This window comes from Labrus bergylta, chromosome 1, assembly GCF_963930695.1.
Source record: "Labrus bergylta chromosome 1, fLabBer1.1, whole genome shotgun sequence".
Taxonomy (NCBI): Eukaryota; Metazoa; Chordata; class Actinopteri; order Labriformes; family Labridae; genus Labrus; species Labrus bergylta.
In genome coordinates, this window is record NC_089195.1 from 14,145,882 (window position 1) to 14,162,553 (window position 16,672).

The 16,672-nt window shown below is 41.7% G+C and overlaps 1 protein-coding gene across 2 annotated transcripts in view; it reads right to left on the reverse strand.

The window, feature by feature from the left end:
* prkcaa (protein kinase C, alpha, a) overlaps window positions 1–16,672 on the reverse strand; it is a 159,809-nt gene that overhangs the window by 103,640 nt on the left and 39,497 nt on the right. The window lies entirely within an intron of this gene.

Sequence of the window (16,672 nt, forward strand, 5' to 3'; positions counted from 1 at the left end):
GCCGACTCAAAGTGGAGGACGGCGCCTGTGACTGGCTCTCAAAGCCGTCTGACACCAAGACGAGACAGTGAGAGAAGGAGGGGGGGACATGAAAATATAATAGATTCTCGCTGCTCAGTCTCTGAGTGTCACTTCTTCCTCAAAGATGTTAGTCAGTGTTTTTTCCACACCTCCTTCATTTGGACAGACAGAAGCATGCCTCCCCTTTCTTCAGGACTTAATGTTTTCAAGGTCGACACTTGCGGTGTGAGATGAAAGCTTCTGAATTGATGGTTTTCAACAGTTTTCAACAGTCTTCACTCAGCGCTGAGTAAGCCTGAGTAGACTCCATTAGTGGTCGTTTGTGTTGCACCAATGATACGATGGATTTTTCCCGGAACCTTGATGATGATTTTAGTGTTTCACGTCCGCTTCAGCAGTGGATTTCAGAAGTGTATAATGTATTATGTTTAGTATGTCCACTCAGTGTTAAAGTCGATACATGGAAACTACATGTATTCTGCTTCTAACCTTTGTCATAAATGACTACATTCAATAAATGTATGGTTCTTATGTTGTTGTATTCTTTTTTGTTACCAGTGTTTAATTATAGGACTATAATTACACATTAAAGGTGAAATATTATGAAAGTGAAAAATCCACTTTTACAGTGTTTTTGAATATATATTTGGGTAACCTGAGGGCCAATGACACACAAAATCGGAATAAACCCATCCAGTCCTTTATTTGTGGTTTGCATAAGTCAACACAGAGAAAAATGCTCTGTTTTAAATTTGCTCTCCTTGTGACGTCACAGTGGGATTCTGGTAAAAAGCGATATTGCACTGGAGTCACAAACATAGATGTATGAATGTACGCCACTATACCGGTTAGACGTGGTAACAAAGCGAGTTTGTTCTGAGCAACACCTTCAGATGACCTTTGGAAGTTGCAAAGCGGGAGCATTCCCAACTGAACGAGTGTCATACCTGGTAGATTATGAAGACGTAATTCATATGGTTGGCAGATGATGGATGTAAACACCTTTTGGGAGCTGAAAGGACTAAGCGAACACATGCCGGTCATTTACAAAAATCTCCATTTTCTATCTTCCATCATTGCTGTAATCTTCGGCACAATGACTGAAGTTATAAAGATTTCACAACGGCAGCACTGTGGGAAAAATACTTCTGTATTGAAAAATGCTCCAATCAGTAGTCTGAAAAATAAAATGTAAACATAAAGCATAGTTTGACGAGATACTAGACCAGACAGAGCAAGAGTATGTTGGTATCCAAATGTAGTGATGGATAATCCATATAACCCCTCCGGATATATAACACCGCCACAGCTCAGCCCTAACACCCCTCATGTCTCCTCGAATAAGTCAATAATAAGTCAGTCAATAACCGACTTTCAACCATGACCCATAAGTCACGCAACCGCCAACATACGAAGCAGACAGCTCATCAATCTGTACTGCTTCTCAGCCTCATTGTTCATCCTACAGCCAGAGCGCTGAGAGAAGTTTCAGCCTTTCAGGACCAAAGAAATAACAAAGGCTACCACAGACGTAACAGGCAGCACAGCGTGTACCAAACCTCTGAGACGTTTCTGATGATACTCACTGCATGAGATGCTCATGTCAGAGTCTGTTAATGCTCAACAACAGCAGCGGTCAACTCTGACAAAAAGGAATTCCAAAGATCTGAAAATATTTGATTTAATGAAGAAAACTCTGTTGGTGGAAAAACACTGATTGGTGACATCTTGACCAACGCTTCACTTCATCGTTACCTGTCGGAGGTTAGACATAAGAATTTGTCTGAAACTAGGGATGTGCACAGCTAGCAGAATAAATGATTAAATGATTCCTTAGCAACTTTCAGAGCAGATTTTCTGATCAAAGCAATGCTCTGTTCAGACACACCTCCCTCAGCTCCCACTTCTGTCCCCTCATTTTTACAAACTTGTGTAAAGGAAGAGTTCAGTCAAAACCTGTTTGCACATAAACACTCCATTCACTATATGATGCTATAATGGGAATATTTGCCTTTTTATCAATGCTATGTGTAGTTCAGTTGAATCACAACATCAACATGAGCGGAGAACAGAAAAACATAATGCAGCCGTTTAATTACATGCACAGAGACAGAGTGGTCTTGTGCATACACTCTATGCACCGTGCACCGGTCACAGGAAATAAACGTCACCTCCCACTCGTGAAAAAGTGGCTTGAGGGGCGCAGTGGTTAGTGCGCCGGCCCCATGTAGCTCTCCAAGCGGGCGGCACAGGTTCGGATCAAACCTGTGGCTCCTCTCCCGCATGTCATTCCCCACTCTCTCTCCCTGATTTCCAACTCTATCCACTGTCCTATCTCTCCATTAAATGCACAAAAAGCACAGAAATGTGTATATATATATATAAATATATAAAAGTGACTTGAGGTGAATTCTACTAAATCTTGCTGTCTTTCTCACATCAGCTCACTTGGACTTGCTGCGGAAAAATACCAGCAGGCAGGCAGGAATAAACTCCGGGTGAAGTCTGAAAAATGTTCTGCAAGTGTGAAAGCCCTAAAACATAGGCACTGACTAAAGTCAACAGAAATTCACATTTGTGTCGCAAAAATGAGCAAATTCAGCATTTAAAGCCAGGCATTTATATGTGTGCTGTGAGGGCGTTGTAGGCGCAAAGAGCAAAAGAAGGTGATGCAGGGTGGATGTCAGCTGCAGAAAGGGAGAGGTAGCAGGAGGATACATGGACCCAGAGGGGCTCTATGTGCAGATGATGACCCTCCTGTTTACCACTTGGCCTGCAGCTCGAGTTTAATTGGTCAATTTCTAACGTTTTCTGGCTGGGACAACAATTTCCTGTGACATGATCGCAGTTAAATTAGTATTTTCTCCAAAGATCTCTTTAAGGGGCCTCGCTTGCTTGTTAAGAATATGTAAGAGAAAAAAAAAAAGATTTAAAGGAAGAAGGAGGTTTGAATGTGAGCTAGACTCAGAGTGAGATAAAGAGGCAGGTCAGCGGAGGCCTCAGATGAAGGCGGTCGAAACTGGTCGACTTCTGCTGGTCTCATTAGAGCTCAGCTGGCTGTGATCAGTCGTCCCTGCAGTCGTGTTTGGAAATCAACACGTACATCACCTCTGACACCATGTCCATTAGGTGGCAACCGCTGCAGGCTAACATCACAATAACTGTAAGACCCCCACAGAATAACGCACTGTGTTTTTACAGTGTTTAGTTTTTATTAGTCGATGAATCAAGTATTTTTTTTATCTTTGCAAAGCATTAAGAAGCTACCGAGCTGCTATAAAAAAAAAAGGCAGAATGAGAAGAAAGAGCGTCAGGGTGGTCAGTTTCTAAGAGGAGCTGTTGCTTATTGAAGCTATTAGATTCAAACTGGGACTTTGGGGACAAACAATTCAGTCTAAAGCAATTAAAGATGAGACATGTTTCTTCCATCCTGAAAGAAATCTCATTTCAACAGCCACCTTAAAGTTTCTTTTTTAGATAACTGGTAATATTTGTCCACCTCTGACCTAATAATCTCCTCACGCTCTGCATGTGAGAGGGGTCTCAAATCAATACTTATTACCTTACCGCACAACAGACACAGAAAAATCGCTTTTATAAGCCCAAAGACCTTCTTTTATTCCCACCAAGGCAGATCATTTAATTCTCTCAGGTTCCAGTATTCACTGCATGGCACCAATGTCCTGAAGTCTCCCTTGATTACAGGTGGGAAATGAGGAAAAAGGGGATGATTTAATCTGACCGTTCTCAGTTTGGAGGTGTAATTTATGTCCCCTCTTGTACAAAGCAACTGTGTTGAAGAGAGCTTTTGGATTGAAGGCACTGCAGCCCGCTGCGATTCCCCTGACAAAAGATCATCAGCCATTAATCCCCGTGGTTCTTTTCTGGACTGTCCAAGCAATGACTGAGAGGCCATGAAGGAAGAGATGAAATCATTCAAAGGAACACATTTAGATCCCCAGGGGACAAAACGGGAAATGGAAAGAGCTTTGACAAAGGATTGTAATCCCCGTTTGAAATTGTTCAATTTCTTCCAGATACTCGTTTTAAAGAGGTCATATTATGCCCTTTTTGGGGTTCGTATATTTAATCTATGTACCTACTAAAGTATGTTCACAATAGCTAAAGTTCGAAAAAAGTGTGTGTTTTCATGTACTGCTGCTCCATGCACCGGCTCGCTTCTGACTCTCTCTCTAAGGCTCTGAAGTGTCCACGTTCAGAGTCCCCACTTGTGCCAAGTCTGATCTTATTGGTCGGCCTGTTGGCTCTGCCGTAATTGGTCAGTCGCTCTGCAATGGAAATGTCACGCCCCTTTTACCATATTGGGAATGCAGCCACTTTGGCTCAGAGGGGAGCAAAAACATTAGCACCTTAGCACTACTGTGCTACCGCAGGCTACAGCATATCGTGTGCGTGCTACAGAAGTTAATGGGCGTACAACATGAGCTGCTGGGTTTGCCACAACAAGCCAATGGACTTAGATCAGTGATATCACACTGACAAGACGTCACACTGGCAAAATTTCTTCGAGGGGGAGCTAGAACCCAGCGTTACATGCAGCTAATGCTACAGCTAACAGGAGGACGTAGGAGAAGCCGCGTTTCCGCGGACTTTGAATTTTTGCAAATAGATGTGCCTAAACATGCACAGGACACATTACACACTAAAGAGCATATAAAACCAGAAAAGGCATAATATGACCCCTTTAAGATGTTGGTTGAAATTGTCTTTAGGTCCTGACAGAAATTAAAAACTCATGTTCTCTGAAAAAGGAACAAAGAAAATCTGTAATCTGTAGCAGTTGTAAACCTGTAAAAACTTCAACCAATGTCTGCCACGAGGTACCAATCTGATGAACCAATCACACGCCTCCCTGTCTCCCTGCTCGCTCTCTACCCCTTGCATGCTCTAGCCCACACTCAAAGCAAAGAGGGGAGTTGGTGGGTGCAGACGGAGCACTGGTGGAATGCTACTTTACCCTGCCTTTAACGAGTGTATGTGAGCTGCATGTGTGAACCTACCTTTCTTTACCAACACTTTTTCCTGTCAGCTCCCTCTCTAGTTCAACTTTCAGTGTGATGTCGGGGTGAGTTGATCGTTGTGAACGCAGCAGGAAATATTCTGGAAGAATTCCCTGCGAGTGAAAGGTTGGTGTGGATCATGCTTATATCGTGCGAAAGATTCCCTACTGGTGTGATCTGTGCGCAGGTAATAAAGTAGCTTCATACTCTTCATACTCTGATTGTCAGTATGTTTTTTCAACTCGTCATTATAGTGTCATGTTCTGTCGTTTCATCTGCCATCTTCAATATCCTCAGGGTCTCTTTACATCATGGCCTCCCTCGTCAACAAGGGAATACTTCATGCAGTGAGGGACGAGTGTGAAAAAGCAACTCAGGACAATATCAGGCTCGATCTGTCCTGAAATGTTCTCGACATTTTCGGGAGTGCATGTATGGAGAAAGCTCATGATTTGTATTTACAGTACATGCTGCCGTGTTGTACAGTAACATCTTTATGCAGGTTATGCAGCTCAGTGACACACAGACAGCCCCCCCCTTCTTTGTTTACACTCCTGTCACATTGTAAATACTTCAACACTGACACGATAAGGATCGTAAAAACGGCTGTAAGGAAACAGTCATATGATGATGTTACACATGTTAAGAGCGGACAAGAGCAAACACTGATCCCACAAAAGAGCGAGTCAGCTGAGTCTATCAGTTACTAGAGCTGTACTCAAAAAATCTTTACAGCAATATATCGTCATGTGCTCGCTGAAAGCGACCATCGCTCTAGGGTTAAAATATTTAAACGTATTTTGACGATGTCTGAGGACCTGAAGTGAACTGTTTTAGTTATAGGATCCTTAATATGCCTTTGCTGTTATTTTCAACAATAAAGAACAGCTGTTGTAGTGAACTCTGTGTAGGACATGGTCATTATTCAAAATCAAAGTATATCACCATATGTATGGTATTGTGGGGTTGTGGGAAATACCCAGCCCTATCAGCTACTGACTTAGACGTTTGAATGAGAGCACACAGAGTCAGAACGTCTTTGCATTTCTTCCAGTCAGGAAATAATGAGTTAAGGAAAAAGATTGTCATCCTGACTCCAGCATAACTCTGCTCTCAGCTCAAATGCACGACTGAAATGTTCTGTTGAAAAATACCAGAACTGAATGTACTCGAACTTTTAAGTGAAAAAAAAAAAAGAATAAATGTAACTCAGAGCCTTTATGACTCCATCAGCTTTTTAGAGACATGAAGGACGATTTAAATCAAAATCTTCAGATTGTTAAATAAGGATTTAGAAAATTCAAAGTATTCAGTCCAACAAGGAACTTTTAATGGTAAGATGCAGCTCAGAATTTCAACAAGTCTGAAGGGTTTATTAAGGACTTCTTTGGGGCAAGAAATGCATCCTTCCAACAAACTGGAAAACCGATCATTCCAGGAGACCATACAGAATTGCAGATACATGTCTGTAAATGAAAACTCATTGCAATAGGGCTGTGTGCAATAACACCAGCACTTTACAGTTACAGGCTCCACGGCAAATGTGTGATTTACACCAGTACCTCATAATCGTGTGCAATACTCCAGCACTTTAATACTCTGACACTTTACCTCCCGTAGTATGATAAGCACTTTCACTCTTTAAGGTCACTTCATCCTGGAACAACATGGCACATAGCCTAGGAGTTGCCTGAAGGAACAACACTTGGGGACTGTCTACATCTACCAAGAACCAATGAACAGGACAGGAGGCGAGACGAAACAAGAGGAGACAAGAGGAGACGAGACGAGGCGAGACGAGACAAGAGGAGACGAGACGAGGTGAAATGAGGCGAGACGAGAGGAAAGTACAGGACAGGGGACGAGAGGTGGAGTGGTTAATAATAAGTTATACTTTATAAATCCCATTAGGGGAAATTCAGTTTTACTCTCTGTTTAATGAACATGAACACAAATATAGGCCGGAATACACACATGGATCCTGTGGACATGCATTAATGGAGAGGTCTCAGAGTGAGGGTGTGCCCACAGCAAGCACCCCAGAGCAGTATTTTAGGGGCCAGTGCCTTGCTCAAAGGTACCTCGGCAATGCTCAGGAAGTGGACTGGCACCTCACCAGCTACCAGGCCAATTGTAGTTATCAAGTGTTAACAAGTTGTTTCCAGGGAAACAGGCCATTGTTATGAAGAAGAAGAACTACAGGAACCTTTCATTGGGCAGAATTAAATCCCTGAGTGTGTTACTGAATGAAGCCACTCAGACAGGTCTGAGATAAGAGAGAGACAAGGAAGGTGCTCAGTGAGGAGGAGGTCCATTCTTTGTGTTTCGGCTGAATAAAGTAAAATGCTTATTTCAAATTTAACTAAAAATAATAAGAGTTAGATTTTTTCAAGTGACAGTACTGGAATAAAACAAGCCAGTTTAATAGTAACACACCAATAATGAGTTGGTATAAACGTTTCTTCAAAGACAGAAGCAATAAAAAAAAACAGTAAACTACACTGACTCAGGAGAGTTAGTCAAGTAATGATCCTGGCTTATGAAAAGAAAGCATAAATCAGGTTTGCAGTGAGTTTTAATATGCAGTAATGATGTGATCTTTCTTTGTTAGCGACATTATAAATAGTATGGACATGAAATGCACAGGAGAAGAGCATCTTTAAAAAAGTCAGTCAATCTTATAGAGCAGTCATGCTGCAGCTTTGGGAGAATAGAAATGTGTGATCATATTTCATGTTTCACACCAACAGTAAAGTGAAGCTAAAGATGAATTCAGCAATCACGTGAGAGTGGTTCAGGTTTGATTTGGTATTTTGTCACGATTATAGAGAGTAGGGATGTGGGAAAAGATGGATTCAAACTTGACCCGCAATTAGGTAAACAGTTAGACATAATCACCCTCCTCGCTAGTCGGCACCAGAATGACTAGACAGCTAAACGCTGCCGGTCACTAGTCGAGGCTGTAGTCATAGACTGGTTGTAGCTCTGGTTAATGGGCCTGCTCTCTTCACTCTACTGCCTGGATGTAAACAAACACTGTGAACAAATAGCATCTAGTAGGAGCAGCGCAGTTTGGGAGAAAATTGTACGTAGGTTTTCCAAATTACTTCTTTACCTGCAGATAAAGTTGAATAAAGTTTTGAGTGTTACTAACCTTTAGACTAGCTGGTAAAAGACAGAATTTAAATTTCCTTTTAACCAACTTGGATATTAGTCAGCTGGGAACATCCCTAATTATCTTGAACACGTTCTATTGAGCTTTTAAATGTCAAATAATACTTCACAGATTCTTCTTCTCTGGAATTGGTTTGAATAGGAAATGAAATCTGGATTGGATTGTGAGAAAGTGAAAGATTCACAGCGATTTGAGATAGATAGATAAAAAATCCTTAAGGTCAATATTTTTAATTCTTTCACCAAATACGAGACGCATTGAAAAGTCTGTGCTACGCAGGCTGAGGCTTATTTCCTTTCTTTCTTAGATCTGCACTCTTCAGTTCCCAGAGAGACGTTTATAACCAAGGTCAAACAGGTAAGAGTTACTTTGCCTCAAACACAAAAGACACTCGGGTTCCTTTAAACTGTACCTCAATAAGCACATTGATTGCCAACACTAATGAAGTATGCGGGCGGAAACCTTGGACATATTATGTGATTATGTGCAAGAGATGTTCGAGTGATGTTTTTCCTGCTGTAACCATGTTGTGATAAAGACTGAGGTCTCACAAAAGTGATGCTTGTTGCCATGGCGGACTTTATTCCTCCCACGTACAATAATTCCCCGAGCTCTCCTTGTGAATTTGTTTTTTTTTTTAAAGCATGCTCATCATGGTTAAATCTTTGCGCAAAGTTCTTTAGAGCGGGAATAATTCCAAAAAGATGAGCAGTCAGTGCAATATGTTAAAGTTTTAAAGATCCAACATGTAGATTTTTTATATTAAAATATCTAAATGAATATAAAATGGATTAAACCTGTTATGTTTTTTGTTGAGTACTTACATTACCTCAAATATTTCCAACAGTTATCAAAGCCAGAGAAATACTTAATTTTAAAGTTCAAACAGTTCTGTTGCTGTATGTGCTGCTGTGATGAAAAATGTCATGTGAATTATACTCGGATACATTAGCTCATCAGTAAACATATTCCCTTCCTCAGGTCGGTTTCACCCGTTTGTATTGACTACGGTCAACACAGAGTTCGTTTTCATCGAGGTTGGGCTGAGGGAGAGTAGCAGAGAGAATCCCTCCCATGATTCCACACCAGCCTCAACATCATCTTTGGTTATTGTTTTGATGGAGAGCCCCCTGGTGGCAGAATTTACATACTGTGCGTTTATTACCTCACAGTCTGAATATTTCTATAGCAAAAATCAAATATACCTGTGTATATTTATTGTGGAGTAATGACTTCCTAAACAGAGAGTGAAGTCAAACTCCCTCTGGGTTTGTTGTTCTCAGCTCTGGGATTGCACGAACCAGACGGTGCTGCCTATCCAATCATGACCCCAAGAATTGAAATCGAATCGTGAGACATCCAAACATTCCCAGCCCTAGTTTTGAGTCGTCACCCTGATACTTCTATTTTCAACGTGTACTGGGATGGATGAAGCCCCTCCCTCTCTAAAGTTATCCCTGACACCACATACAGAATCAGACAGCCCCGCCCAATCTGGTTTTAATGAGCAAAATGACGTAGTGTAATTGCAAGAGTACAACTGAAGGAGAACCAACAGCCTTTCCAAACCAAAGACAAGATCTGCTTTTACCTTAAATGACAGATAGCAGATAACAAACAAAGCTGCTCTGAGATACAATCGTCATTTGAAATTGATCACAGAAGTTTATCAGTGCTCTCCATCCATGAAACGAAAGTCAGAATTAAAGCTCAGAAATGAAAAGCATGGACCGCTGATTGTAAAAGCCATGTCATCACAAAACACACAGGAGTTTTTCTTCTCTGGTAATTGGCAGATTGTGAGAGGGAGTCTTGGTCACGCTGCTCACATAATGACCACTTATTGGGGAGAGCGGCCGAGAAGGTTGGCATGTAATAGAAGGAGTAAGATTGCTGCCTTCACAAATTACACAATGGGCACTTAAGGGTAACCCTTGTACGTATAACAGAATCGGTAATTGCAGAACTTTGTGAGGAGGCGGGACAGGAACATGAATGCAGGGAGTGGATTGGTACAATGGGGCTCTGCGCACATTAATCACCATGTTCCTCATTCATACGCTGGACTTTAAGGGCAAGGCTGTGTAAATAATGGTGGTAAGATAACATCCCAAGGAAAGGCCATAAAAAGGTTGAAAACAAGCATTTGTGAGCAAGCCATTCATCATCAATGACAAGTAAATAAAGGAAACCCTGGGGGGGAGATGATTTTAAAGGCTGTTACATTAGGTTTTATATCAGGACATCACATTGCAAGGCTGGTGCAAAATTAATTGCGATATGTATGTTATGTATAATATTTATGTTTTCAGTGTCCAGAATGAAGAATTACACTAAAGTTTGTGTTCAATATAACTATTACAAAATGTAGACTTCAGTCAGTTGTCGAGAGGTCAGAGCTTTTCTTTTCCCGTAAGACACAACAGCAACTGTGAAACCTCGAAGGTAACTAAGGTATACCGTAAGTCGAGGATGCACATAACATCAACAAACTCTGGAAAGGAGAAGAAGAACCGAGCTGCAGGCCTGAAAGTGTTACAAACAGAATAGAGTTATACCGCCTGTTCACAGGAACATGTTGCAGAAGAAATAACTTGTTTTCTGTTTCCTCCAGTCCACCCTGATTGGATTTTCCAGGTCAAGCACGACTATATCACTAGGGCTGTTGAAATTAATCATTTAATCGATGCATCGCGATGCAGACTAGAAGATTAATGCATTGATGCAGGGACAGGATGTAATCGATGCTGACGAGGGTTAGATAAAAGCATCTGCTAACCGCTAAATGCGGGTGTTTTGCGCAGCACTGAGTGAGTTTGTTTTACCTAAACACACACGGTGGTGTGTAATGAAAGTAAAGTAGGCTAACAGAGGGATTTGTGACAGAAAACAACGTAAATTGAGTCCCGCTTGCTGACTTTATGAGCAGAGTCAGCTGGTCCTGCACGCTCAGACCACAGTGCTCTGCTGCAGGCTGAAACAACTTGACTCAGTGTCTCTTTAGCAGCACGGATTAGCATCTTCATCACAACTAAAGGTGTGTTTAAACTGAAGCCTCGCTGTCTTAAGTCCAGGATAACTAAAAGAAGGGGGCTGTTACGGTGACTCGTGATAAAGTGAGCGGCTGTAAACACAGTTGACTACCGACAGTATCACCGCTAAGTGCAACTCCGCTAAAGCTGCGTTCATTCGATGATAAACACTTTCTATTTCCGACAAGTTCTTCAAAATAAAAGTCCCCTGCCTATCTGAAGTTAAAGTGCTTTTATTGTGAAACACTCGTATCAGGAAAAGGGGTGTTTACAGCAGTAACAACTTAACACAACTCGTCTGAAATAAAAAAGGACAGAAACAAAACAAACCCTGAACAAAGCTCACAGCTAAAGGCTACAACGTCCTGAGGAGAGAACACACAGTGACTTAAAAACATCTTTCTCTCGTATAATAAACTAAACACACAAAAAAGTAAACTTATTACCTATACTGTAGGCTACCTATATAATGTAATTTTAACTTACAATGTAAAGATATTGATAAAGACATTGTTGTTGTCTAAATCACTTTTTTAAATTATACAAAAGGAGTTCATATTTATAGGACTGATTGTCTCTGTTTATGAAAAAGTAGCGATGTGCAGTAATATAGAAAATTGAGGATTAATCGTGATGCATCGTGATATCGAATCGAATCGTTGACTGGATAATCGTCATCGAATCGAATCGTAAGACCAGTGAAGATGCACAGCTCTATATATGGCATGGCTCTACTTGAGTGCCATGCTTGTTCAAGTGTTAGAAAATGTATAAACACAAAAGGACGAGTCCAACAAGCCTGAGTGTAGACAGATGTAAAGGATACTTGACACCCACTCTACATGTGAGACTTAAGAGTGCGATCAATACCAATGGACAAAGCAGTTCTCAGTGTTTCCTGCAGTGTGATATGACCTCCGCCTTAACTACCATGAAGACTAAAACAGATAGCGCTGGCACCTCTAAGGCCACCTCACCAATTTCCATACTTTGGTCCGCACTGGAGACCCTACTGAACCTTTCCAAACACAAGTCGGACGGAGCTGCTGCCCCAGATCAACTACATGGGCTGTGCTGCAACAGGCTGCAGGAGCTTTCTTTGCATATTCATTTGTTACATTTTGGAGCATTATTACAATTATTACAGTTACAAATAATTGACAGGAACACGTCTGTTCAACAGGCGGATGTAAAAGTGACCCTGGGTGCTTTACCTTGTAGACCATCTCAACCAGAAGCGCTGTTGGGAGTAAAATGGGAAATTCCCACCAGGCACAGATCTGTACTGTAGTGTGAACAGGTTGAAGGCAGCGCTTAAATAGGAGACAAGCCCACTGGGTGTGAACATTTGTTCTCCCACAGCTTTCCAGTTAGCCTGTGTGGACTCGGCTGCTCTCCTTTTCTACGACCACTCAACACCTCCAGTCGAGCACATCAGCTGATTAACCTGAGCCAGCTCTCACAGTCTGTGTCTACTCGACCCCTTCAGCTCCTGTAGTCGTGGACATGGTGTACGCCTAATACCCGAGGACACAGTGAAACGCTGCAGCTCAGTCATGGAGAGCAAAAAATAGAATAGACTGAAAACATTCCTGGGCTCCAAAAAGACCGAAACATTGGCCGGTACACTGATGGCTTTAATGAATAATTTACTCAGACTTTAAAAAGCAAACAGCTTTTGACAAAATAAAACAACTTGTGAGCAGAGAGCAAGCAGAAACCTTTGCAGATAGAGCAGTTAACCTGAGAACTGGTGGACCTAAGTTATCATCCATTAGCATGCCTCCCTACTTTAATTTTCATCACACCATCAGATGTGTGTGTGACATACAAATAACAGTTGTCTACTCAAAGCAAACATGTCGGAAAAGTATTTTGTTTCCAACCACCTTCAAAAAAGGATTTATATCATTGAATAATTTCAAAGTGAATCGATAGCCAGGCTGGAGGTAATGAATACCAAACCATAACTTTTAATGATCTAATTGAGAAAATGAAGCCTCGCTGACTAAACAGATTTTGAAAATGTGAGAGACTGCACACATGATGACATATGATGACTAAACAGTTTTTTTCTTATAATGTGGTGGTGGGCCCGCTTTGGTCCAATCGTTGCTATCAACACACTCAACCAGAGTCCTGACCCTTCAAAACTGGAAATCATCAAATGCATCTTTAGAGTGAACAAACATGGCGGACGACAGGCAGGAGGTAATTGTGAAATTCTTTTAACAGAAAAACATGTACATGTTACAGCGTGAACTGGAGGTGAGTAAAATAGTTTTGCTGCGGTTGTCGTCCGTTCTTCTTCACTCGGCTCTCTTCCATGTTGGCTAACGTTTTGTTCATGTACCAATCAACAGAGTGCGTGCTCAGCTGTCCTCTGGGTTCTCCCAACACATCAAGAGATCGGATTCTAAATACTGAATATGTAAAATTTACACCCTAGTGGTGGGCGATATAATGATCTTAGATCGTGAAGGATTTGAACGTGCAAAGCAGGGAGATCGTACAACTGGGCTAATGTGTTTATTCTATCATGCTGCAGTTTATGCTCCGACACAGACGCGTCTCCCCCTCCCCGTCTGCTCCGCAGCGGTGAAAACGAAAACGAAACTTAAGTCCGCAAAAACAACTCCATCTCGGTTATATGTAACTGTGATGTTTTTCCAAACCGACACGTCGTGAGCAACAGTTAACTTATCTGCACAGTTTGCACAGTTAAGTTTACATCTCAGATAGCGACACAAGAAACCGTTTAACGAGCCGGAGAGACGTGAACAGTCTGCAGAGAGTCAGACAGAGTGGAGCTCAGTCAGTGATGAGAGATATAACCTCGCTGGAATTGAGGGAAAGACATTTCTGTTGCTAAAGATGTTCTGGGTGAGACCTCCATACCTCCTACAAAGATGTTTTTCAAATAGACTAAACTTGTCTGCACAGTTTTTGTGCATTTAAAAACATTATACAGGGAAATAAGTTTGGTTGAACTGGTCAGTAACTTACAAATTTGTCTAAAGATCAGTTTGAAAAAATTGTGGTAAAATCGTGATCAAGGGGCGCGCCGGTGGCGCAATGGTTAGGCCGCGCGTCCCATTTATTGAGACTCTCGTCTCGAGCGGTAGGCCCGGGTTCACTTCCACCCGTGGCCCCTTTCCGCATGTCATTCCCCGCTCTCTCTCCCAGGTTTCCGACTCTATCCACTGTCCTATCTCTGCATTAAAGGCACGAAAAGCCCAAAAAATAAATCTTAAATTTTTTTTTTTTTAAATCGTGATCGTGATTTTGCAAAAAATAAATTGTGATATGATATTTTTCCCATACCGCCCACCTCTACTAAATCCCTCACAGAAGGAGCTCACGCCTCTTCTGAGGGAGTGACAATAAAAGTGTAGGTGCTGCTGTTTGTCACTTACAACCTCCTTACAACCAGTCCTTTACATCCTGAGATAATAAATGACCTTTTATTGTGTCATTTCTTCTGGAGGATACAAAGGAAACTCCTGGCTGACTCCATAAAACAGTGACTTCATCTTGAACCTCTACACTGAACCATGACCACATGCACCTCTTAGCAAACACACACACACACACACACACACACACACACACACACACACACACACACACACACACACACACACACACACACACACACACACACACACACACACACACACACACACACACACACACACACACACACACTCTAATCCTTTATGACTGTTTTTGCAACAAGAGCAGGCAGTCAGTGGCAGCCTTGAGAAGCTTTTAAACTTACTTTCATCAAAGAGAACCACACTGAGCCGTGTTACCTTCCACTGAGTTAAAACAGCTCAAATGACTCATATTTCTCAGTCTATCCAAACAGATGAAAGAATGTCTTCTTGCATGTTTATCCACAGGAGGATCTCACACCAGCAGGCTTCGAGGGCCGGGCAGGGCTTCCTGTTTCAGGCTCACACGAGGGGAGACACAGCAGCTTTTTACTTTTTACCGCTTTTCCAACGGGTTAAGAGGCCCTCATTCATTTGGAGTTTGGAAAGTCTGACAACATGGGTAAACATGGGGCATGAAATTATAGATCTTAAGTCTACACTGCGACATTCATGGTGGACTTCCTTCCATTCTGAGATCTGGATGATGCTCTGCTTTTTTATCATGCAAAAAGACCAATCTTAAAGCAGCAGACACAGCCTCTCTCTAACCAGTGTGATCAACACTGAAGATGTGAAGTGTCGGAAAACTTTTCACTTCAAGGTTTATACCCCGTGTTCACTAACTTTGCAGATTTAAGAGACACAAAACTAAACATGTTGAACCATTTAACCTTACTGCTTCACCGAAGAAGTCTTCAGAGTCTTGTAGGGAAAGCAGCGAGGTGACTCATAGTAAAGAAGAAGCCCAGGCTTGGCAAATGTCTGCACCAGAGACTCAACAACCCCGGCATCTGTAACCACTTTAAATACCAGAGCAACACATGCTTATGGATGCACACTGTCTCACAGCCATTACAAACTTATTTACTCCAGAAAATAATTCAAGGAGCACTGACCAAATCTGTTTTTCATTGTTGACAACATTTCTCCCAAGCTACAAATTTAATAAGGGATGTACCAAGGCAACTCATTTCCTAGTTGGTTAAATTAAAAGTAATTTACTATTTTTAAGTTAAGAAAACACTCAGAAAACATTTAAGATAGTCTGCAGGTTGGGGCGCCAATGGTTAGTTTAGCGTCCCATGTACAGAGGAAGTAGTCCTTAAAGCGGGCGGCACGGTTTGAATCCGACCTGTGGCTCATTTCCCGAGAGAGTGGGGAATGTCGAGAGATTTCCAACTCTATCCACTGTCCTGTCCCTACATTAAACGCACCAAAATAAAACTTGTGTCTGAGGGTTAACGATGTCATATCGTTAGACGAGTGTGGCTGACGTTACCAGTTCTAGCATCATCACCTCAGGTGTGATGTCGAGTGACGTGTTACTCTTGGGCGCAAGTATTCAAGCAGCTTCCTGATTTGTGTAAAATTTTAAACTATTTTAAGATCTGTTTATTTTGCTGTTGCAGTAACTTCTCAGTAGTTTGTCTTTTTTCTCTTAAATCAAAAAAGCATTTGTTAACTGGACGATACAAGTTAGGGCAACATTATACAATGTTCAATATTATGGTAACTATATAAAGTGTGATAAAAAATAAAGAGTCATATTAGCTATAACTCGTAGTTTCTAGGACTAGCTCAAACACAACACTCCAGAACTTTACAGCTCGATATGATACGAGTAAAAATCATTTTAAACCGTCGATTAACTGTCCAGCCTCCGTCCAAAGTACACTCTGTCTTCAGTCTCTAATCATCAAACATGCTGATTAAGCAGCTTTCAGCGGCCGGGGTTTAGCAGAAAGTGATAGGGGAGAGATTTAA